Here is a 25,874-nt window from a genome sequence, read left to right as displayed (position 1 = left end):
AATGAAGCCGTGTTTAGGGGAGATTAATTGTAGGGCCTGGTCTCCTCCCATATTGAGTAAAGCCGTTGCCTGCTTGCCAACCTTGACCAGATGTCCTCCCTATGCTAATTCCCTGCCAGTTTCCACCCTCCTGAATGCTTAAGGGAAGTTCCTTGTTTGTGTATCCTGCATATTGGGCATTAACAGCTTAGATACAAGAATGTAGACCGTTCTGTAGTGAACTTCTGCCTCTGGGGTTCCCATTGTGCTGTAAACCTGTATATAAGGTTTCCTCCCTCTTTCAATAAACAGCATTCTGCTGTGCTGAATGACTCACTGTCTCTTGTCTCTTATTTTTTAATCCACAGCCCCTCACTCCGACGTGGTGAACGGGTAGCGGTAGCGCGGGCAACAATTAATTGCCGCAACAATTAATGAGTAGTTCACAAGGAGAGTGTATTTTATTTCCTTCCAAATAACACACACACACACACACACTCCTCCCCCACAAAAGCACATCCACTCAGAATGGACGAGGTGCTAAGCAAAGCTGCTGGTCAGGGGCTACTTTGGTGGTCTGGATATTTGGATAGGTGAGTTTTGCCATCAGGAATGCCGGTGAGCCGGTGAGTCTTGGTTTCCTTCTGGAAGAGTCTCCTCGAGTTCACTGTGGGTGCCTGGTGCGTTTGTCTTCTGCCTCGGTAGGCTTGTTTATGTTCGCCAGTCGTTCAGTTGATCCTGTGGGCAAAGGCTCCTGCGTCTCCAGCCGCCCAGCTTTCCCGTCGAGCTATATGGAACAAGCAACATGGTTGGGATCAGCCCTGTGGAAGGTCAGCTGACACTTCTCCTGGTTTTCTGGAGCAATAGAGTTTTAGGTTTCAAGGCATAGCCATTGACAGGGTCTGGGGGATGCTCAGCTGAAAGGACTTGGATTCTATCGGACAACCAAGGTTACAGGCTGCCTTGAGTTCTTAGCTCTGAAGTGAGCAGACCAGATGCGCTCTAAGGTCCACACATTTCTTACAGAGACTTATGTGCCTGTGTGTTTTTACATTTTAGAAGAAAGCTATTCCCTTGGTGCTCTTTTCAATGGATGTTTTGGAGACCATATTCTCCACTCCCATGCTGGTGTTCAAACCTAGATCCATGTAGTGTTGGACAAGGATTTCTACCATTGAGCTAAGTTCCCAACCCTGGGTGTTGTTTTTTTAATAATTTATTTTTATTTTATGTGCATTGGTATTGGCCTGCATGTACACCTGTGTGAGGGAGTTAGATCCACTGGAATTTAAATTGCAGACAGTTGTGAGCTGCCATGTGGGTGCTGGGAATTGAACTCTAGTGTTCTGGAAGAGCAGTCAGTGCTCTTAACTACTGAGCCATCTCTCCAGCCCCCCGGGTGTTTTTTTTTTTTTTTTTTTTTTTAACCCAAGAAAGTCACCATCACCTTGCTGGCTTAATAACCAAGAAGTTACCATTTAAGTTCAGCCCTTTTCTAGACTTCTCTTTGTCTAGTTCATTCAGACGTGGTCCCTGGGAAGAAAGATCATTTGACCAGGATATAGATAGCATGAAGAGAGATTCAAATGGAGTTCATGATAACAAATCCAGATTAAACTTCTGCACTAAGTTCAGGGTCCTAGAGAAATGGACATGTTTCTAACTCACCTTTCTAGCTAGAGACATATTATCTCTAATCATAAATTATAGGCTGCTTTTCATGATCCAATACCAGCTGTGGGGTTGGGGGGGGGAGGAGAGGACTGGAGGTGGCCTTCCCAGCCTATGCAAAATGTAGCTTGTCCAATTATCTGGTTTAAACACACAACCTCTTAACAAGTAGGCAATGAGATGTAGGGATAAAAACAGGCTCGGAGACAGAACAAGGGTCTCAGTCAAGACTGCAGGTATTAAACACTTAAGACTCTAAACTGAAGGATAAACATGATGTAGGGAAACCTCTATGTATAAAAATAAGAATCAGACATGTTCTGAGTTGCTCCTGATTGTGATGGGTGTAAAAGGATTCTCTTGTTAAGGAGATTTCTAAGTTAACAGATCCTCCATCGCCAGCTCTCCTACCAAGACCTTGATGTTTATCTGTTTTCAGAAACAGATTGTAACAACGTATGGAGCCGAATCCTAAGAGATGTCTCCTAAGATTGGGTCCTTTGGAGAACTTTAAAACATCCCTGATAAGTAGATTTCTAGATAATAAAACGTCTGTTTAGTCTCTGCTCAAAACCAGGAGCAGGGAAGCCATCAGCTGCTGAACTTCCTGAAGCTTAGCTTTCTTGTTTGTTCAGAACAAGCTGGGAACGTTGCCTGGATCTCCTTGACGTAAAGCACCTGCTTCTTGTTTTCAGGATATTTAAGCAAAATTATTTTAAGTAGGATAATGTAGATAAGAACTCAATTACTATCTGTTTTATGACAGATTTATATATAATACCATATAAAGGATTTCTGTAAACTTTTTATGAAGATGGTATGTCATAGGTCAGAGTTAGATTTTTGAATAACACATTTTTTTTTTTTTGGTTTTTCGAGACAGGGTTTCTCTGTGTAGCTTTGCGCCTTTCCTGGAACTCACTTGGTAGCCCAGGCTGGCCTCGAACTCACAGAGATCCGCCTGGCTCTGCCTCCCGAGTGCTGGGATTAAAGGCGTGCGCCACCACCGCCTGGCTGAATAACACATTTATTATAAAAGTAGTAATTTAGCCAATTTTTTTTAACAGTAGATTCTTGAACATTGTTAAGCAAAAAAAAAAAAAAAAAAAAAAAAAAAAAAGGAATGTGACAAACACAATAGAAACATGATCTTAGGGAAAAGTTGGAATCCAACAGTCCAAATCACAGACCATGAGCAACCTGGCCTGGTCTAGGTCAGCTGGTGTTAGTCCTGTAGGAGGGACTGTGCCGCTGGCTATGGCAGCACACACTTGTTTTGGCAGACCATGGCTTTGGAGCCAACCTGGACCACACAGTGAGACCCAGTCAACAAACAAACAAACAAGTAAAATAAATAAATAAATAAGAGCATGTCGTGGTATTGTGGAAGGGGACATAGGTGGCTCTTAGAAGTAATTTTGCAATCTAACTATGTGTTCTCTGTTATAAAAAAGGACCCGTGACTGTAAATGACCCTCAAAGAATAATTTTTTTCAGCCTGTATCAACAGCAACTACAAGATCTAAAAATGAGAGGCAACAGTTAGAAGATTGGCAAAAGGGATTTGCCCTGGACAGTCATTTTCACTTGGGCATTCCGGGCCCTCTGAGGGTGACAGATGGAGAGACAAAATCATCCTCGCCAAGCAGCCATGGGATGGAGAAGCATTCATTACAAGCATGACCTTGGAAAGACATGCTTTGCTCTTCAGCTGTATTTGGCTCTTATTGCAATCAAGAAATTGGTTGGGAGGAAAGAGAAACCTATGGAAAATAAGGCTTTTCATGTGTTTTTTGTTTGTTTTTTAAAGAAATACTTTGGGTTGATTTGATTTTGCTGTTCCGTAGTCTGAACAGAATGGCACAGTTACTTGTCCTTGTTAAAATCTCATGCTTGAGCCCAGCCATCTGGCTACTCTAGCTTTCTGTCCATCTGGGAAACTGGGTGGGTACACTCCTGATGTAGGCACTGCGCTAGGGCAGCACTGGAAGTCCATCCCAGGCGTTATCCTGGGACAGAACTTGTACCTTCCATCACTTTCTATCACTTCTTCCTTCGCTATCTTGATTGCTCCATGAAGAATAAAGAATCCACCTCCCCCAAACTGGCCAAAGCCTTGGCTCTAACCAGACATGTCTACCATTAAACGGAGTGCCCATTAGTCCCCATCTTTTTAAGCTCCAAGGCGTGACCAAGAAGTGTTGTTGATATCCCAACTGTGGTGGTATTGTGTTCCCCAAAATATTGTGCAGCCAATAAACTTATCTGGGTCAGAGACAGAACAGCCACTAGATACAAAGGCTAGAAAATGGTGCACTCACACCTTTAATCCTAGCATTCCAGAGGTAGAAATCCCTCTGGATCTCTGTGAGTTCAAGGCCACTTGGAAACAGCCAGGCATGGTGACACAGCCCTTTAATCCCAGGGATTGATGGTAGAAAGTAGAAAGGTATATAAGGCGTGAGGACCAGAAACTAGAAAGCATTTGGCTGGTTAAGTTTTCAAGCTTCTAGCAGCACAGTTCAGCTGAGATTCATTCTGGATGAGGACTCAGAAGCTTCCAGTCTAAGGAAACAGGACCAGCTGAGGAATTGGCAAGGTGAGATAGCTGTGGCTTGTTCTGTCTCTCTGATCTACCAGCAATCACCCCAATAACTGGCCTCAGGTTTGATTTTATTAATAAGAACTGTTAAGATTTCCTGCTACACCCAACAGCCAAGATGTTTCAATATTCTCTCTTTCCCTGCTTATTCCTAAAACTTGAAGTTTGGAGATTTTTTTTTGTTTTTTTGTTTTTTGTTTTTTCGAGACAGGGTTTTCTCTGTGTAGCTTTGCGCCTTCCTGGAACTCACTTGGTAGCCCAGGCTGGCCTCGAACTCACAGAGATCCACCTGGCCCTGCCTCCCGAGTGCTGGGATTAAAGGCCTGCGCCACCACCGCCTGGCCAAGATTTTGTTTTTTTATGCTGTTAGTAAAAATGCTCGGGAAAGTTCCTTTCAAGATAATCCTTGGGCCTGTGAGGTGGTATCACTGGATAAAGGCACGTGCCTCAACCCTGACAACTTGGGTTGGACACATACTCATGCACACACATAAATAAGTGCTTTTAAGATGTGATTCACCCACACCACCCAAATGGTTTTCAGATTACAGGTAGGAGCCGCTCAGCTACTGGGTGAATCTTCAACTGAGAACTGCTTAGTGAGGATGCTAGGATCAAGCACGGAGGACTGCGGGCATGGTAGGAACAGGCGGAGATGTGGCAAGGCTGCTCTCTGCAGAGCGTCGTCTGAGTGAACCTCAGAGCACCTCTAGCCCAGCAAAGCCCCTGAGCTGAGGCCTTGTCTAAGCCATGGTTAGGAAAGGGCAGTTGGGAGTACCTTGGCTTGCCAGCTGGCTCCAGCAGCTCGAGGGTGCAGAGGGAGGTCATAGGTCTCAGTCTGCTGTTTAGCAAAGTTCACAAACACCTACAGGCAAGAGAAAAGAAAACAGATGTTTCTAGAAAGATGGGACCCTATACCACAAGCGTGCTTTGCTCTGTGTTTCCCACAGTTGATGGACGGCCCTGTGGTGTAGTTTGTTTCCTTCTGTGGTGTGCCACAAGCTCACACAGCAGTGCCCTGGACCAGGCTTGCTTCTTAGACTCCTGAGCCAAGCAAGTTTTGCTGGAGGATTCCGAGGGCCATGGACATGAGAAACTGGGATAACCGAGACAGCCGGCAGAGTCCCGGCTCTCTAAAACCAGGAACTGCGCACAGGCCGCTGCTCTCTGCTGTGTTCTTCACGCCACATGCAGTGTGGCCACAATTTGTGCAGGAGGCCAATGTGACTGTCACCTGCCTAAGGGTGGCAAGAAAGTACGGATAAGCAGGTGAGTGAGCTTCTGTGGAGGTAAACACTTGCCTGATTCCACTGCTTTACCAAATGGTCTTTAAAGATGTTTATTAAAAACAAGAAATTGGAAATAAAAAAAAATCCCAACAACCCAGGACAAACTCAAAAATTCACTGATGAATGAATGGCTACATAAGTAAAATGCAGGTGTAATTGAATATGACTCAGTCTTGAAAGGGAAGGCAATTCTGACACATGATACAGTGTAGGGCTGGACCCTTGGGGACATTAGGCCAGTAACAAAATGACAAGTACTATTTGATTACACTTATATGGAGTGCCTAGAGTAGTCAGTTTCAAAGACAGTAGAAGGACCCGAACAAGGGTGACAACAGTGGACACGCTAACGTGGATGGTGGGGGGCTTCAGAGGCCCCAACCCTACACAAAGAACTGCAGACATCTAAGGAATGCTGAGAGAGAGAGAGAGAGAGAGAGAGAGAGAGAGAGAGAGAGAGAGCGAGCGTACTGGTTGGACAAAAACATATGTATATAAGTAACATTATAAGAACTGATCAGGTTGCATTTATATATTTAGAAATGTGTGTGTATATATCTCTGTCATCTATCTATCTATATCTATCTATCTATTTATCTATCTATCAATCAATCATCTATCTATTGATCGGTCAATCAACAGAGAAAGATAGATATCAATTTTAAAGAGAAAGTGGGAGGCACCAGCCATGGTGGCACAAGCCTTTATTCCCAGCACTTGGAAGCCGAAGCTTACATACAGTCCTGGGTTTCATGTAACAAGACCCTCAAAAATAAAGTGAAGTAGTACTTGTCAGGCACTGTCAGGGGAGCAAAGAGTGGGAATACAGTGTTTGGTAGACAGCATTCACTGACACAAAATTAAAGAGTAAAGGTGGGCTATGGAGACAGCTTAGCTGTTAAACTACTTAAAATGCTCATCACATAAGTGTGAAGACCAGAGTTCAGATCCTCCAGAATCCACATAAATGCCTGGTCAGTGTGGTAAACTATGATTCCAGCCTTGGAAGTGGAGACAGGAGATCCCTAGAGCAAGCTGGCTTGCAAGAGTAGTCATGTTATTGGAAAGCTCTGGGTTTGATTGAAAGACCCTACCTCAAAGAATAGGAAGGAAGAGCAATCGAGGAAGATCCTGGCATCAGCCTCAGGCCTCTACATGCATATTCACACACATTCATGTGTACCTGCACACATGCAAGTACACACACACACATAAACATCACATTTATACTAATAAATAAATACATATACAAAGAGCAAACATTTATAAAGACTCACTGAGCTGTACAATTAAATATGTCTATTTTGTTCTTTGTAAGTCACACATGAAAAGTTGATTTGGAAAGAAAAAAAACAGTCACCACCATGTACCGGCAAGCAGGAAATAATATGTAAGAAAAGAACAAAAATCATCAGTAAAATTTGTAGATGACTAAAATATTGTTAGAAAACCATTTCTGAAATGCCAGATTTTACTCTAAGGGACAGAGACCAACGATGTGTTAAAACTAAAGACATCCTGTCTGCCCCCACGTCATCCACTACTCATGTCAGGTGCTGTCATGCAGTGGGCACAGCCGACTGGCACTTGGTACCCTGGGAGGACTTGCCTGGTCGAGCGTGGTCTGAGTGACTGAGTACTCCTCGATGAGCAGGCTGTCCTTGTGGGAGATGAGCAGCTGAAAGATCCTGGCCAGGGAAGAGGAGGCGACCTGGAACTGGAGCATGCTGTGATGCCTCTCTCTCTGCACACTGCCTGGGAAGTTGCCCTGGAAGAACTGCTCCACAGGATTCAAGTCTGGAAGCAAGTCGTCCTTTGGCGATTTAATTTTCATTGTGACAATGTAGCCGTCTCCAACCTAGCAAGTGCACAGAGTGGACAGGACTGTTAGAGCTAAGGCAGGCCCCCAAAGAGTACTCTCGTCTGGCATAACAGGAATTACAAGCCCACAGCATTGGCCTTCCACCCACATTTAAAACTAGGAGCAAAAAAATGTTCGGCATCAGTTTCTGGAGGTCTGAATGTCTGTGTGGCAAAGTTGGATAGACATCCTTGCTGAAGTTCAAGGTGGTTATAGCCCCTTGTAAAGATCCCAAGCCCACCCACAAGGACATGGCTGGAGCACTCGGATGTGGGGAAAGCTGAATAACTTTTTCTAAGACTTGCCAGGGAGGAACAAAGGCTTGGGAAGGCACTACTTCCTAAGGAAAGCTCCTGAAGGAAGTGGAGCTTGGTTGTGGTTTGGATATACCTCCTGAAGACTGGTGTATTAAAGGCTTGGTCCTCAATGCAGCACTGAGTAGAGGTAGGACCTTAAGGGATGATATGATCATGAGGGGTTCTCACCTCAACTATGGATGATTTCATTAGAGTGGGGGCTAGTTGGAGGAAGAAGATCATGGGGACATGTGCTTGGTAAGGGTATTTGCTCTCTCCTGGAATCTACTAAGGTAAGCAGGATTCTCTACCACATATTACCATGGCCATGATATTCTGCCCTAGGCCCAAAGCAATGGGGCTAGCCAGCCTTTGCTCCTTGATGTGGGTTTTCTCAGGTTTTTTTTTGTTACAATGATATAAAGCACTAATGATGCTTCTCCTTCTCCTCACTAGGTCTGCGGGTTACCAGAAAGAGTGCGCATCCTTGGCTGGTGACTGTGATGACCGTGTGTGGGGTACATTGTGTCACTTAAGATTTCTGTAAACCTTCCTCTATGGACCAGGGCTGTCTCTACAGTAAGATGCTGTTAGCCTTCCAGTTCCAGGAAATCCGCCATCCCTCTACATGGGGACCTCCCCTTACCTCTGCTATCCTGAGGCTGCGGATGAGAGGGATAGTGGGGGGATGTTCTTTAGCAGTTGGGCATGGGGTGTTGGTGGCAGGGGTCTGGTGACCTCACATCCTCAGAGCTATCTCTGTAATCTCCACATGGTGGATACTGAAGAAGTTGAGGCCCAATGCCCATTTGCCAAGGGCACCTTACATTTAGATCTTTCCGTCCTGAGGCATGTGAAGGATGATGTTTGCTGTGCAACATGCTTCCATCGACTCCCCAAGATCTGGATCTCAGATAAGCTAGATTCTCTGTTCTTTTTTACCAGCTAGCTTGGTAGCTTATATCCTGGGCTCTTGATAAGCATGTTAAATATATGAGTGACAACTATAAATCCACTCTTTCCCAGGCATATTAGGATTCAGGGAAAGATAGTGATGTTACAGTAATCTCACTTTAATGAATTGTTACCTTTATCTTATAAGCTAGGAATAATAAGGAATTATCTTTAACCATTTATATGCTGTTCAAGATTACTGGCATTATTAGTTTGTCTTATAATATATGGTCATTTCCCCCAAAACTTAACCAGATACAATATTCTAGAAAAGAAAATTGGTTCTCAAGCTGTTTGGTCTTTTTTTTTTTTTCTTTTTCTTTCTTTCTTTTTTCTTTTTCTTTTCTTTTTTTTTTTTTTTTTTTTGCTTTGTTTCATTTTGGTTTTTTTTTTTTTTTTGTTTTTTTTTCAAGACAGAGTTTCTCTGTGTAGCCCTGGCTGTCATGGCTGTAGACTAGGCTGGCCTCAAACTCACAGAGATCCGCCCGTCACTGCCTAGCTGTTTGGTCTCTTAATTATTCCTGCATTGGTTGTGGACTGTCATAAAACAGGCTGTGGGGTCTGGACCTGTGGGCAACTGTGGGTTGACACTAGATCAGTGACAGTGACCCTCCTACTACTTCCCAGGTAGTCCTCCTACTTCCCGCTAGGCTCCGTAAATGCCCCAGTAAGAAATCTCCCATGCTGAGACTCCTCTGAGCATCCAGGCACAAGCAATTAGCCCAGTACAGAACATCCCACCAGCCTTCTTCATCGGCCTCCAGAGAGTCTGGCCCGGCCATCATTGGCCAATGCCTATGGAATGAAGAGGCAAGGGTCCCAAATGTCCATGGTGAACTCAAGGCCTGGTTGAGCCCACAGAATGTAGTGGAAGGCATGTCCTTCCATCTGCTTACTGTACTTGAGGTGTTGAATGGTGCCCAGACATTGAAACGCGCCCTTCACCATGATGGCCAGCCGGGTACACAGCGCTTCACATTCTTCCATGCTAGCAAGCAGGAGAGAGGACGTGAGAAGGAAGATGGGGGATGTTCCCCCTCCCTCCACCTCCCTGGGGATCTCTTGCCTGTGGGAGGTGAGAACCACGGCTCTCCCTTCTCTGATGATGCTCACAATGGTATTCCACAGCATGCGTCGTGCCTGGGGGTCCATCCCTGTCGTGGGCTCATCCTGTAGAGCAGGAGAGTAAAAACAGGGAGAGATGGACTTGGAGCTGGCCTTTCTCCATCACTACATCCTTCCTGGGCTAACATATGTGTACAATCACTTCCCAGCAAGCATGACAGAGCCATGAGCTCGAGAACACAAGAGCAGGAGGAGAATCGGAGGGCACAGAAACATGGTGTGCAACTATAGGTCTATGTCAGCTGTGAGTACATTACAGTTAAGACCACAGGAATAAAGAAGTATAATAATAATAATAAGAAGAAGAGGAGGAGGAGGAGGAGGAGGAGGAGAAAGGAGAAAGAAAGAAGGGGGAAGAAAAAAAGGAAGAAAGAAAGATAATAGCGGAATTAGCCTTAGAAGGGGTCAGTGAGGGAGATAGCCAGGGACTTTTCCAGTCCCTCTATGTCCTGTGTCCTCTTCAAAACCCAGACTGCGTGGACTCAGGGACTCTAGTCTGCTCCAAATTCCTGTGAGGGTCCCTGGAGGCCCTGACTCAGCTCAGCACTCCTGTCCACACAGACCTATTTCTAACCAGACAGCAACATTTCCTGGAGCTGACGGTGCTTTCCCATTCTTAGCTTCTGGCCCCTCAAGACACTTCCCAGGCACTGAAGGCCAGACTGTGCTGTGACCAAGCACTGGGCTAATTTCCTCAAAGGGGACAAGATATGAATGAGCAGGCGTCAGCAAACTGTTCTTTTCTAAGCTGCAAGCCCTGAACTAACTTTCCCCAGCCCAGGATATGCAGCGATGCTTCAACTCTGCAGGGTACAGGGTGTCCTCACCAGCAGCAGCAGGGGCGGGCAGCCAATGAGTGCTATGGCGGTGGAGAGTTTCCGCTTATTTCCTCCCTGTAGGTGCCTACTAGGCGGTCGGCGTACAGAGACAAGCCTAGGCTCTGGATGCCCCAGTTAGCAACCTAGGAACAGGAAAGACAGTTCAGCTGTTGGATGATGAGCAAGTGAATGCCCCAGGCACAGACACAGTTCAGAGAGGTTCTCAGATCTCTTCCTGCCAAGCCCAGATCTGTTGCAGCAGGGCACCTGCTGGCTGGTATGCACTAGCACATGCTTCAAGGCGAGAAGGTCAATTTGCTTTTCTTGACCTTTGGTTTCACCTGTGTGGCTTCCTCAGTTCCGCAGCTCCCCCTTGGGAAACAGCCTTCAGCCTTCCAAAGACTACATCTCTCACCAAGAGTCCTAAGGTCTCTTTGAGAAGACAGTGTACCCAAACCCACTGGCTTTACCCCCAAACAGAGCCACATCTATAAGCTTCTTGCACATCTTAGGAAAAGTGTTTTGAGGCAAACTCACCCTCTATGTAGCTCTGGGACTCACTTCCTGTCTCTAGCCCTATATTTAGATGTCACTTCCTGTGAGTCTTTGCCTGGGCTGGCCACTCTATTGACAAGCACAAACCTCATTCCAACAATTATTCCCGCTTAATTTTCCTCTCAGAATTTGCTCCTCTCTCACTGGATATTCTGCTTAATCCATTGTCGATCCTTCCACTAGGATACAGGCTCCATTTTGGACTTGTTGTTTGGAAGTAGTTTCAAGCCCTCCACCCCCAGCCCGCCCGCAGCGTGTGGATGTGGGGGTGGTCGGTGCACGTCTGCCTCACCACGCCTGTGGAGGGACGGTAGGCGATCGGGTGCTGCTCCTCCCTCCCCTTGTGTGCGACAGGGTCTCTTAGTTGTTCACTGCTGTGTGCGCCAGGCTAGGTGGCCCATGAGCTTTGAGGAGTCTCCTCCGCTCTCCTTCCCGCCTCGCTGCTAGGAGCAGCACGGGGGTTGTAGACATGCTCCGCCACACTTTGACTGGGGATTCGAACCTGGGGCTTACACTTGCATAAGTGCTTCACCCGTTTTGTAGCCCTCAGTGCGTCTCTTTAGCCGACTGTGATCAGTAACATTTCCACAGGCTTTGATATTAAAACATATATAGTCCCTCTTTCTCGCCTTCTTTTAAAAGGAATATTGTTCCTTTAGAATTTATCTTATGCTTTTTAATGATAAGACTCAGGTTGTACATTTTCAGCCAAGATTCTACATAAGTGATGTTGGAGCTAGGTATGATAGTAGGGTATCATATCTGAGAACATTCTACATGGCATTAATCTTGATTGACCAATTAACATGCCTAAATTTTTTTCATTGAAAAGCATACACTTACTTTGAAACCAATAAGTGACTTATACAGATGCTATTTTAGAATATATAAAATATCTCATTTCTCATTTAAAAACTTCCTCAAGGCTATCCATTGATGATTTTTGGGTTTCTATTGCTGTGATGAAACACTGTGACCAAAAGCAACTTGGGGAGGAAAGGGTTCATTTCATCCACACTTCCATATAGTAGTTCATCACCAAAAAGCGTTTAGGGCAAGAAACTCAACAGGGCAGGATCCCAGAGGCAGGAGCTGATGCAGAGGCCATGGAGGAGGCTGCTTACTGACTTGCTCCTCATGGCTTGCTCTACCTGCTTTGTTATAGAACCCAGGCCAGCATAGCAGCACCCACAATGGACTGGGCCTCCCCCATCAATCACTAATTAAGAAAATGCCCTACAGGCTTGCCTACAGCCTAATCTTATAGAGGCATTTTCTTAGTTGAGGTTCCCTCCTCTCAGATGGCATTAGCTGGTGTCAAGTTCACTTGAAGGATATATGGTCATTGCAAAATGATTTTCCAATTCTAGATCCTCTCTATGCAGCACTGAGGGCTGATTGTAAACAGAACTTCCTGTCTTTCCTGTTTATTTATCTATATAACAATATGATCTTATAAATTCCTAATGTTCTCTCAATGGTTTATAAATTATCATGGCAACAAGTTACTCTTTAAATTAGCACATTTTCATTGTATGTGGCTTTGAAAGGACATATTTCTTTTTTCAGTGCTGGGAATTGATCCCAGGGCATTGTGGGTGCTAGGCAAGCATTCTACAACTGAGGCCACATGCCCCAGCCCCATAAAGGTTGTTAATTATTTGATGCTTAGATTGTTCGATTTGGTCATAGGAAGCCTCTTCAAGATGGCTCCTTGCAACATGCCTCATTATTTTGTTTAAAGACCTTCCCTACTTTCTAAGAACACAAGACGATCCTGCCTTGGAGTGAGTCTTTTATTTGAAGAGTCATAATTTCCTTTAACCATATCTGAGCATTAGGTGTGCTCAGTGCCGTTAGGGTATTTTGTGCCTGGGTCCTCTCACAGGACAGACAGACAGACAGAGACACAGACAGAGAGACAGACAGACAGACAGACACACACACACTATGTATGCCATATGTGCGCACACCTACATACACATAAACATGTCAAGAGTACACAGGGATATCTCCAGTCCCAGTCTACTCCTCTGAGTTCCTTCTTGCCTTCCCTTTTCCTAAATGACATGCCACTTCTTCTATAATAAGGAAAGTAGCTCCCCAAAACATCAACACATTTGTTCATTTACTCAAGTCTACCACACACCTACAGTTCTGCAGAATTGCTTTGTCCACACACTATAAAAAGCAAATGTACCTATCAAAAGATCAGAAACTGAAGGGCTTTGTCCCTTCTGCCTTGCCCACGACTAAGGATAAATACCACTGTCTGCATGATTCTTTAAAATAGACTGGTTTGTTCCAATTACTTTCAATGCTAGGCTTTTCTTCCTGTTCTCACATCCCCCCCCCCTGTCTTGCTCTTACTGATTCCGTCTTAGTTTTGAATCTGTGGAGCATGGACACACCTGCCTGAGTCAAACAAAATGATAACTGCAGAGAAGCATCATCCCTCCCAGCTCGCTCTCACGCCACTGTCCTCTTATTTCCACACTCTTTTGTTGTCTGGTTTACCTCTTATGTCCTATTTGTAAAAACTAAGCAGCCACATGTCTGCTTCTTTATTTTCCTACTTTCTTACATAAAAGTAGCATCCCACATGTTCACCTTCACACACCTTGCCTCTTCTCATACAGTAATATTAGAAATAACATTTGGCAATAAGTCTATAATAGACCACAGAGATCTTCTCTATAGCTGCATAAGACTATCATGTGTATCACATGTATCCAGCCAACTACACCTACATATTTAGGTGGTATCCAGTTTTGCAATTGCAGGTGTAATGAATAACTTTGTGCTTATGCATTTTATACTTTGACATGTGTGTCTTCAGGGTAAATTTCAAGAATGTTGATTGCTGGGGTTAAAAGACAGATGCGTGCACTATCAGATAGACTCCAGGGCAGGCATGTGCTATGTGTGTGCCTGTTTTGTTCACTGTTCTATCCAGCTTCTAGGTCAGCAGTTGGCAAATGGTGAACATGACTATTTGCTGGAATGGGTGGATAGCGTGCCCAGTTTCCTGTCTCTAAATGATAGTGCTTCCTAAGTAGGCATAGAGTTTGCCAATCTCCCATGTGGTCACAACAAATTGATGTTCACCTTCTCGATGTCCTCTGCTGGCACGCCCTCAGCCTGGCATAGAGGTAAAGGTGTTCTCGTCCTGTGAGCAGGTCATCAATTGCATCAAACTGAGGACAGTAGCCCATGTTTTGATGGACGTCAGAAATATTGGTTAAAATGCTGCAAGAAGACAGAGCAATTAGTGAGTTTTCCTTCATTAAGGGAGTGACGGAAGAGCAGGGGCCAGAGAGGCTTCCGCCACTGGGGCATGACCTCCATTCTAGAAATGCACAGGAATTTGGAAATCAAAGTGGGGATCCTACAGTTGGAAGCATGAACTTCAGGAGTGCTGAGCTTTAAAACTAGTCGGATCCTTCCGAGTGTCCACATCTAAGATGAATTGCCACTCGAATGATTGGATTGGATCACCTGACGTGAGGGCTTAAAAACAAAGGTTTAAAGAAATGATCAATGGGGCCATCTTGCGTCCCCGTGTGAGTGTGTCTTATCTCAGCTCGTCTGCCCGAGACCCCCTGAGTGTGAACCCTAAGCCCCCCGCGTGGCCCCATTTCACTCCGACAAGATGAAAGAAACGATCATGAACCAGGAGAAGCTGGCCAAACTTCAGGCCCAAGTGCGCATTGGTGGGAAAGGAACTACTTGCAGAAAGGAGGAGGTGGTTCACAGAACAGTCACAGCAGATGATAAAAAACAAAACAAAACAAAACTGCACTTCTCCTTAAAGAAGTTAGGGGTGAACGATATCTCTGGTATGGAAGAGGCGAACTTGTTTACAAACCAAGGAACGGTGATCCGTTTTGACAGCCCTAAAGCTCAGGCGTCTCTGGCAGCGAGCACCTTCACCATTACAGGGCACGCTGAGACAAAACAGCTGACTGAAACGCTTCCCAGCATCCTAAACCAGCTCGGGGCGGACAGTCTGACTAGTTTAAGGAGACCGGCTGAAGCTCTGCCCAAACAATCTGTGGATGGAAAAGCACCACTTGCTACTGGAGAGAGGAGGAGGAGGATGAAGTCCCAGATCTGGCGGAGAATTTTGATGAGGCGTCTAAGAAGGAGGCACACTGAATTGAGGCAACTTCTGAAGACTGTGACACTTGAGGAAGTTACAAGAGCTGCTATTTTGTATCATGACTGCTTTTTAAAATTCTTTTGTTTATGGATCTGATCAAATCTAGATCGCTAATACTTTTAAGCCCGAGCCCCTTAGACACCGCAGCTCTTTCAGTTTTTGCTTGAACACAATTCATTCTTTGCAGCAAATTAAGCTGAAGGAGCCTGGGAATAAAGTTTGGAAAAGGGTTAATAAAATTCTTTGCCTAGTAAAAAAAAAAAAAAAAAGAAAGAAAGAAAAAGAAATGATCAATGGATCATCAACGGATCCTGATCCCTTCCAGACATTTGGGGAGTAGCTTGGAAAGATGGATGTCTCCCAGTGGAAGTCGGCTTCTTCTTCTGTATTTTTGGCAGACAGGGAGAGACAAACAGATAACTACCAGCAGACCAGGGTTCTATCTTCCCCATCTGATGAATCCATTAGATTCCCCACTAGAAATGTACTGACTTCAACAACAACAACAACAAAAGTGTACATAAATCATTTTGTCTAATCACCTTCGTCTAACCCCTCATAGCTTAGGGCTTATTAATAAAGGATGGCTAGAACAGGATGGGATAGAGAGAGTCCACTGCAGTTCCTCACTGTGACAAAAGTCACTCAAGGTATAGGTAGGTCAGTTGAAACCACCCAGGGAAACAAGGAAGCAACCTTGCCAAATGCACAGGAGTTATCCCACCTGAGAGCCACAGTCTTTAAACCTTGGCTTTCTCTCTAACTTGCATGTAGATGTAACCAACCATCCTATTAAATAAGAAACACAGAACCAATGTAAAAGAGAAAGCCAAGAGGTCAGAGCTCAGAGCTAAAAACCTTACCTTTCCTCCTGCAGTGGTCCTACCTCTCGAAAGAGGCCTACTTCCTGTGTGGTTGTTTTTATATAGTCTTTCTGTTCTGCCTTCTCATTGGTTGTAAACCCAAACACATGACCGCCTCGTCACTGCCTGTCTGTAGAGACTTCCAGGTCTTCAATGGTATTGAGATTAAAGGCATGTGTATCCAACGCTGGCTATATCCTTGAACACACAGAGATCTACCTAGCTCTGCCTACCAAGTGCTGGGATTAAAGGCGTGCACCACCACTGCCATGCTCTTGCTATGGCTCCAATAGCTTTGACCCCCAGGCAACTTTATTTGTTAACATACAATTAAAATCACATTTCAGTACAAATAAAATACCACCATACTTGCAGCTCAGTTTTACCTTAGAATATCAGGCCATGTCTCACCTGCCATAAAACTGGTGTCACTTAAAAACTTCCTATTGCATCCCTCACCGAATCCTCTCTCCACAACTCCTGCTGTTATCACCGTGGAGTCGCTCACTTGGTGGCCGACAGCTGGGTGGCAGATGACATACACTCAGCCATGACCTGGCCCTATCTTTGTAATCTGTTGGCTTCAGATCCACCAGGCATGGCCATGAGGGTTAGGACTCTGGATTCATCTTATCTGAGTCCCGGAGGTGTGCTCAGGACTCTGGCTGCCCACTGGGCTGTGTTGAGCAGGCTTTTTGGTAAAGGAAGGGGGTCTTAGTCATCAGGTGCCAGGGAGCTGTCAGCAGTGTCTGTCCCCACTTACAAACCGGAAGAGAGGGCTGTGAGCACCCTCACTGCGTGAGCACCCTCACTGCGTGAGAGCATTGCTGTTCAGAGCAGCCAGCAATGAGGCCCATTCATCGTCTTCCCTGCCCTGCTCCTAGAGGACAAGTCTGTTTAAACTCACATTATTCCAGAGGCCACAGTGACTCTCCAGAAGCCAAGGATACAAACCAGCTTTCTCTTTCTCAACTTTCCTTAGTCTGATGAGAGAAAGGATTGCCATACCAACAGCCAAATCTGATCAAGTCCTCCCGAGGTCCCTTGAACGAGGACCTCCATTCTGACACTCAACCTAGAGAAAGGATGTATTATCCTGGGAGTTCTTAACCTGGGATCCAGAGGCTACAGAGGGATCATGGGTATACCCCCAGGGCTCAATAAATTCCTCGAAGCTTTGTAAACTGTCAGGAGAGAGATAATGAGAGGCTATGGAATATTCTTACAGAGGCAGATGATGCAGGGCTCATCGGTTGCTGAAAGGAATTTTATAGACCACAGAGATGAAGAAGCACCAACTTAGTGTTTCCCAGAACTTTCTAGAAATCCATGCTAAGAACACTCTTTGAGCCATTACAGTGTAGTTTGGTTTCCCAGTGTGCCTGTCTTGTGTATTTCTTAATCACATTCTGTGGGAGTCTCCCTCTCTGCATAGATCTTTCTGGGTCTCAGAGTTACTCTGGCATGTGACTGAGAAACATGGCCCGTGGGGGACGCCTACATACGCAGGCAGGACAGAGCACTCACCTCTTGCCTGGCCACGGTAGCATCGCCTGATGTCACTGTGGTGTCCCCAGTGAGCATCTTGAATGTGGTGGTTTTGCCTGCACCGTTCACTCCCAGGAGCCCAAAGCACTAGGAGAAAACAGAAGACAGGTGTCGCCCTGGTGAACCAAGGACGGCTCCACTTGCCAGACCCCAGGCCAGTGCAAGAGCTGGAAGCATCGTTTTATACCTGGGCTGCCGTCACTGAGATTATTGGTCATGTGTGGCAACCAACAGAAAACACACCTAATTCTAACTGACATGGGTGCGAAGTGTGTGACACACTGGCTTGAAGACTTAGAACAAGAACAACAAAGAAAAGTGAAAACTATCTCAGTAAATGTTTTATAGTAATTACACATTGAAATATTTTAGCTATATTGGGAAAATAAAAAATAGTAAATTCATTCTGTTTCTTTTTCCCTGTATCTCCTAGAAAGTTTGGCTTTCATTAGATTCCTGCCGTCCAGCTCTGCTCGGAGGGAGAAGATTCATGGTTAAGGGCTGATTTTTCTCAGGAGCTATTCCACGTTAGTCTGTATGGTACCACCTCTCCAGGACGGACTCCGACACATAACCTGTCTATCGGCTGGACTGGAAGAGCCGGAGTAAACCTGGAAGATGCAAAGAAACCGGGCTGAAGAACCAAGTCAGGGGTAGAGCGGGACAGTGGACCAAGAGCAGAAGGTAGCAAAGAGTGTTTTGGGAGAAAGCCACCAACGCTAGGAGGTCACACATTAGCATGGCAGCAGGAGAGGAGCCACGACACGGAGAGGTGTGGAGGGCGGACCACACCACCACACACAGAAACAGAGGGCAGATGCTGACACTCAGCTGGAGACGCTCTTCTGGAGGCCCTGCAGTACCCAAGATGAACAGCAGGGACAGTACCATGGGAAACAGGTGCTCCTGGACGGCAAGTGACAATTACAGAGATGGCATGCTTGTTGTACAGGACAACAGGATGGTCCCATGCCATGTGTGGGTCAGCTCATACCTCCAAGATGATATTTCCCACTTGTGCCCCTCACCTTGGTTAGTGTCATTTAGCCTCAGGATGTCAGTTTTAATTTCCCCCACTAGTAATTCTTTGTCTTTCTTCAGCCACATCATTCGTCTTCATCAAAAATGGGCTCTCTAGCGGGCTCTGGCGACCCTAGAGGAGGGAATGTGGACAAGGTTGGGCTGGGCATGTAGTAACCGTCACACTGTCCGCTTCACCTGTCATCCCATCCCCACATTTACTTCCCTGGACTTCTTCTTTCCTCTAAGTCTATTGTCAAAATGGCTCCCGACAGGAGGGCCACTAGGCAGAGAGGTCACGTGCTTCTGCTCAAATCAGCCCTGCATGGCAGCCCCGCCTCCTCACGCCACTGACCTTTGTGCTTGCCGCCAGACCTCTTGGGCCTTGCCTTCTTCAAGCATGTGAAGGGGAAGGAAGAAGGCTATCTCAGGGATGTGTGAAGATGCACTCTGAATGATGCCTGCTGGAAGTTCGTGTTGCACTATTAAAAGCTTTCCTCTGTGGCGAGTGCAATGTCGGCGAGCGCTATCGTCTACCAGCCCTTCCTTCTTCCTGCAGCCTTCCCTACCGACCCAATGTCAAGATAGCCTTGTCATCTTATGAACACATGCTTCAAATCTTTCTTGGTTCTTTGTAAGCGCAAGTTCCAAGTCTAATCCTCCAAGCTTCTGTGTCTGCCGGCGGGTCCCACAAGCCTTCGCCGGCTGCACATTCTATATGTGCTCACTTCTCCACCAACCATTGGCACCTGTCCTGGTCCTACCTTCATGCAGGCCATTCCCCTGCTGGCCTCAGCGTGTTTACTTCCTCCTGCCTGCTGCCAAGAGAAATCTTCCTCCTCTGGAAATCCTTCTGACCACCTATGTGCCGAGTGTCCAACCTTCTGACACTGATATGGCATTGTCCTCTCCAAGGGTGTCTATGCTATATCTCATAGCTCTCCTTGGATGCATGCAGCCAGTAGGGCTGCAAGTTAGACATGCCTTACCTAGGGCTTCAGCCTTTCCTCCTCCCTCACTGACCACATCTGGTCTATCACTAACTCTTGTCTGAAGGACTTTCTTTCTGATTTTCTCTATCACTGCCCAGCATGCCTCCATCCCCATCCTGGTCACCGTTTGTCTCTTGCATGTTCAACGTGAACTCCTCTCTCACCTCTCAGCTGTGGTAAGTATCATGTCACTCCCTGGTTAAAAGACCCCAGGGACTTCATGTTGCTCTTGAGTCCCAAAGTCATCAAGACGAGGAGCATTTCATGACCCAACACTGTCTTCCCCTCTCTGTACCATCCTGTACCCCCTTCACCTTCCTGTCCCATGGGCTCCTGGGAGTTCCTTCATCCATTTTTTATTTTTATTTTTTATTTTATTTTTTTTTTACACTTACTCTCCGGGCTACTGTACTTTTGTGCAGGCCTTGTCCTCTACCGAAGAGCATCCTTCCTTCCTTCCTTCCTTCCACTCCCTGAGCTTGTTAATCATCAGTATGGGTGTAGGTGCTGAGTGTCTGGAAACCAGGCCTCTCTGATCCTCTAGCGCTCACTTCATTGTGGCAGCAATCATAGTTTAAATGACTTAGTTTCGATAATCAACTCTCTTCCCCTCTTCTCTTTTAAACCTTCTGGACAACACTTTTGAGGGGTCTGCAAAAGGCTGGGAGGCCCAGCCCATAGGTTCCCACAGTCTGGCCCATAACTAGAAGCACCACTGTTTTATTCCACGTGTTTTAATTTCTTTTCTTTTCTCAGCCTCTCAGCCCGTCATTAGGGAAGTAGGTCATTTGTAAGCACCAGCCTGGGGACCCTTTTATTTACATGTTCTCAAACTCACCCTGAAGGAGGAAAGGTTAAGAAACAACAACAAGAAAATTGTCATAAAAGTTCTTAGGGAGGGCCTGGGCGATTGCGACGCAGGGCCCTGGGTGTGTGGCCCTCTGAAGGGGCTGTCAGCATGAGGCAGGCAGGGCTGGAGAAGAGCTTGGGGAAGAAGAATGGAGGAGCAGGAGCATGAGCTGGCTTGAGCTGACCTTTGAGATGTTCTGGAAATTCTAGGGTTGGCAAACATCTCGCTTGGAGATAGGCATGGAGGCTGGATTGCTTTCTTTCTCTTCTCCCTAGGTCCCTGGCTGCCCCTCACCCATTCACAAGGTCCAAAGGAACTCCTGCACTCCATGTACTAGCTAGCAAGGGAGTTCGTTTTGTCTCATTCCTCATAGATCAAAACCCTGCTTCCTCATATCTTGGATATTCCACAGCGATCCTTATTTACGGTGCTAGCATCCAGCTTAAGACAGGGATGTGGTAATGATACAAGAAGGTTAAATATTAGTAACTGAAATGAAACCATTATAGTTCTAAAAGTTTGAAGCTAAGACTTGTCTCAAATTCTAACAGGTCCATTTTAACTCTTTTTCCTGTAGTATGTAGAACAAGTAGGCTTTAAGAATGAAGAAAAAGATCAGAATGCAGTTTCTGAGAACCATGCTGATGTGAAGCCCAGGGTTGGAAACACTCGCTACCAGATGACACCTTGGGGCCCGGTAAGACGTACCAGCGGGTGAGGAAAAAGTGGTGTTGGATGAGGAGTGTCAGAAGGAAGTATACCACCCCTTCTATTGCCATAGCAACCAGATTCTTCCCAATCAGGTCCCACTGGAATGGGTTGGAAGAGTACTCCTCACCTGGAGATGGAAGCAAGAGGCCATTAGTGGGAATAAAGTCCGCATTAGGGCTCCCAGGCTCCCCCCATGAGGACCTGACTATGACCCAGATACCCAGGCCAGAGCCTAAAGGGACCCCAAATCAAGTTCCTCTTGGCTTCCCAGGTCAGAGTGTAGGAGGGTAAAATCTTGTCCTTGACCCCCACCTGTGGCTCCCCAGCCACAGAAACAGAGGCACCCTAATCCCCTCCAAGTGGCAGCATTATGCCTGCCCAGCATTTAGGTGACCTCCCAGCCTCTAGGCTGCAGGTCTGACATCAGAACCCTTGTAGCTTTCTCAGCCTGGATGGCTCCATGGCTGTGACCCACAGACCTAGGATGCTACCCACCAAACTGGGCATAGACGTCTGTACAGCCTGGCTCAGTGCCAGGTCGATGAGGCCTCTGCCCAGGCAGAAGTGGGGAAAGACAATGAGCAACTTCCTCAGCATGGCGTTGAACCTGAGCAGCGTCTGAGAAAGAGAAGGAAGGCTGTTGAGAGCGGAGGCCGGAGCTACCTGTCGCCTTGTGAGCAGGTGGTTCCAGTGGCCTTCACAGAGCAAGGCCAGGGCCTCTGGCCTCGGGCAGCACTCAGTGCAGATGTGTTGGCCACTCTCTGACCTGTGAAGAACTAGTGAGCAAAGGACAGGCTAAGGAGACACCTGAGGACACGGGCCACCCGCCACACCAGGGAGCTGGATTGCTGGGAGGACAGCCAGGGCACGGCACAGCAGGGCACGGCACAGGCAGGGCACGGCACAGCCGAGCACGGCACAGGCAGAAGCACGGACAGACAGGCAGAGCACTCGGCACAGGCAGGGCACGGCAGCAACAGCCAGGGCACGAACGGGCACAGCCAGGCATGCGGCACAGCAGAGCACGGCACAGGCAGGGCACGGACAGCACAGGCCAGGCCAGGCATAAGAGCACGGCACAGGCAGGGCAGGCAGCACAGCCAGGCACCGGCACAGCCAGTGCAGACGGCACAGGCTCCGTAGTCACGGCACAGCAGAGCATGGGCAAGCAGCGCACAGACAGACGGGCACGGCACAGTCAGGCACGGCAACAGCCAGGCACGGCACATGGCAGACGGCACAGCAGGCACGGCACAGGCAGAGCACGGCACAGCCAGAGCACGGCACAGCAGGCACGGCCAGGAGCGAGAGCACAGCCAGAGCACACACAGCCAGAGCACGGCACAAGCCAGAGCACGCAACAGCCAGAGAGGACACAGCCAGAGCACCGGCACAGCAGAGCACAGTCACAGTCCAGAGCCACATGCACAAGCCATGGCAACGAACACAGGCATGAGTCACCGGCAGAGCACGGCACATGCAGAGCACGGCACAGCCAGAGCACGGCACAGCAGAGCACGGCACAGCCAAGGGCACCGGCACAGCCAGGGACGGCACAGCCAGAGCACGGACACACGCCAGAGCACGGCACAGCCAGAGCACGGCACAGGCCAGGGCACGGCACAGCCAGAGCACGGCACAGCCAGAGCACGGCACAGCCAGGGCACGGCACAGGCAGAGCTCGGCACAGCCAGGGCACGGCACAGGCGAGCACGGCACAGCCAGGGCAGGACAGTAGCCATAAGGAGTGAGGGATAAAGACAGCTCTGTAGCCACCTACTCTCCTCTTTTTTAAGGGTTCTGTCTGGCACCCCCTTTTGGACTGGGAGAAGTCAGGGGTAAAGATAGGGCAAGTGGGCTCCTAGGTTGTAAAACAGAGTCATTCAGCACCAGGGTTTCCTAATCCTGTCCTCAAGGATTTCTTTGGGAGCAGGACAGACAGTATATGCTAGTATGTTTGTTGTGCGTGGTGTGTGTGTTTGTGTGTATGCGTGCGCGCGTGAGTGCACATGCAATCTAAATCCTCCTGGGGAAACTTTCTAGCTTTAATCTAAAAAGTTAGAATCATGAGTGAATATTTATAGCTTAAAGAAGAGGCGCACAGAACAATGGCTCTCAGAGGCATAAATCAAGAGGTAAGAGAAGGGAGTAGTGTCGGGGGAGGGGAGGGTTAAGGAGGGGAGGGAGGGGAGGCCGGCCCTGCTCATCTGTGCACATAAAATCTGCATGCACAGTGTTAGCCATGGCTCTGGAGACCGGTGCATCTGCTCTAACATCCTACTAATTAAACCTAGGAGCCAGGAAAGCTCTGCTCACCGGTTATTCTCAAAACAATTCCAGGACGAAGGTGATGGCGCTGCTGTTGATCGCCGATGAACAGGTTAGCGCAGGCCAAAAGCCACATAGGCTGTGCTGGGGACATCAAACAGGAAGGATGCCGGGTACATCATGGGATGATTGCCCATCTGTGTGAGAAGACACGGCTCAGAGGAGAGAGTTCCAAGACCCATCCTGTCAACTAGACCTCTTTATACGGGTGACATATTGAACTGGCTGGGTCCCAGGGAGAGAAAGGAAAGACTCCACTGTTTTTTGTGCCTCGTCTTCAAAAGGAGACGATGATGCTTGCCCTGACCATCTCATGAGTTTTATGAGGAGCAAATGAGGCAGGAGCTATGTGTGAACTTTATGAGCCATTAAAGCTCAGAGGCCACCCACGGTAATGCTCTCTACTCCAGGTAAAGCAGAACTGAAGGTCCCAAGAACTCATCTTCACAGCCCATTTCATATTTCACAGTCAAGCTGGCTTCTGAGTCCATTTTCAAGAGAGATGAATGGAGGCCATTGTTCTGGGATGAATGGAGGCCACTGTTCTGGTAAGACTCTCCTCTCTACATAAGAAAGAGCTAAGCATCATCTTTTTTATAGACGAGGAGCCTTAGGTCCAGTTAAATGGATTATCTGTCCACAGTTAAACCTATAGCAAGTGATAGTCCAGGGATACAAAGCTGTGCCCTGTGCTCTGTAATTCGATTGGATTTGCTCTCTGCGTCATCTTCTAGCCTGATATGGGGTAGTGTTATGGCCTGCAATCTTCTACAGTAGGCAGACAATTCTTGGCAAATGCAGAGAGAGACACCACACTGGCAGCTTGCCCACAGAGGGAATAGAAATCAGAGCTGGGGAGGAAGTGGAGAGGGACGAGTCCCAGACTTTGGTCAAGGCCACAGTTGGAAGTGAAGAAGATTCAAACTATCTCTCTTCCCCGAATGGACTAGGACTCAGAATTACATGGCCGGAGTCAGCCAGACAGATTTCTGATTAGCTCCACCGAAGCTTCTGGGGCGTGGAAACTAGGCTTGCACGTGCTCCCACTACAAGAGGACCAAGTTCGCTGTCAGAAAGATAATATCTCCTCCCCTGGCCCAGGTGGCTTACCCATACAGCATGAGCAGAGCTGCGAGAGCAGGAAGGTTGTCTGGAGACGTGTAGGCTTTCTTTTGAAATCCAATGAAGATGCCCACCACCAGCCCCGCACGTCACAGCGTAATTCGTCTTGAAGAGAGGAGACAGTATGTCACTGAAACTCTACGACCTGGGACCAGGCTCCCCCAGCTCCCTGTGGTCGTGGATTGAATCCACTTGTCTAAACAGTTTTTGGTTAATAGATACAGAGTTAAGATACAGGTTAAGCTGTTCATAGTTCACTTGTGCAATCTCGTTTCTACCCCTGTTCAACAGGCCATCAGTCTGTATCTTTGCAAAGGATGGATATGAACGTCTGTGTGATCCCTTGCTCTCCTCACTAACTGGTCATAAAGCCCTGATGGTTATCCTTTCCATACACGTCTCCAGAATTTAGACAAACTTAAAATATAGTCCTTTGGCTTCGAGAAACTCACAGATTTGGGTGTAACTTCTTAAAACAATGAGGTTTTAAAGACATTAAGGTCAGGCTTGGAAAGATAGGCAGCTATGGTAAGAATTCGGTCTCTACCAGGCGTGAAACCTGGGAAGACTGAGGAGGGCAATGAGGCATCTGGAATGGGTGCCAGAGGCCACTGTTGAGCGACAGACAAGCATAGGGAATGCTTAGCAGTCCTGGGGCTCCACTTTGCTTGGGCTATATACACACCCATCTCCATAACAATACCACCCACAAACTTGTTAAGCAGCTTAGTCCTCCTGCCTAAAATCAAGTCGCATGCAATGCCTGTTTTAAATAATGGAAATAAGTCACCCCTCCTAGCAATCCCTCGATATGCCTTCATTTTAGATTCCAGACTTCCCTGGAAACACAGTCCTGGAATTACAGGTAAATGGACCTATCCCAGCCTAGACTAGGGCAGAGGTACAGGTACAATAAGGCAAAACTGTACAACCCACAAGTAAACTTTTAGGAGAAACTCCCTATTTACTGTCTTCTGGCCTATGTACAATTGGGCATCCGCGCGTTAAGCAAAGATTTACACAATCCTACTCTATCAAAACAGAAACTTCTGTACTCCAAGCAAGCTCACCTCCTTTTGAACCCCAAAAATAACTGGGGCCCTTGATTGCCTCACTTGTTTGGCCTTC

The 25,874-nt window shown here is 47.1% G+C and overlaps 2 pseudogenes; one reads left to right on the top strand and one right to left on the bottom strand.

The window, feature by feature from the left end:
- Positions 1–487: 487 nt before the first annotated feature.
- LOC114701368 overlaps positions 488–25,874 on the bottom strand; it is a 139,641-nt pseudogene continuing 114,254 nt past the window's right edge.
- On the top strand, positions 14,790–15,329 carry LOC114701369 (annotated as a pseudogene).

Source organism: Peromyscus leucopus, unplaced genomic scaffold, assembly GCF_004664715.2.
Source record: "Peromyscus leucopus breed LL Stock unplaced genomic scaffold, UCI_PerLeu_2.1 scaffold_523, whole genome shotgun sequence".
Taxonomy (NCBI): domain Eukaryota; kingdom Metazoa; phylum Chordata; class Mammalia; order Rodentia; family Cricetidae; genus Peromyscus; species Peromyscus leucopus.
The sequence above is the reverse complement of the archived record's forward strand: the minus strand, read 5'-3'. Positions and strand labels throughout refer to the sequence as shown.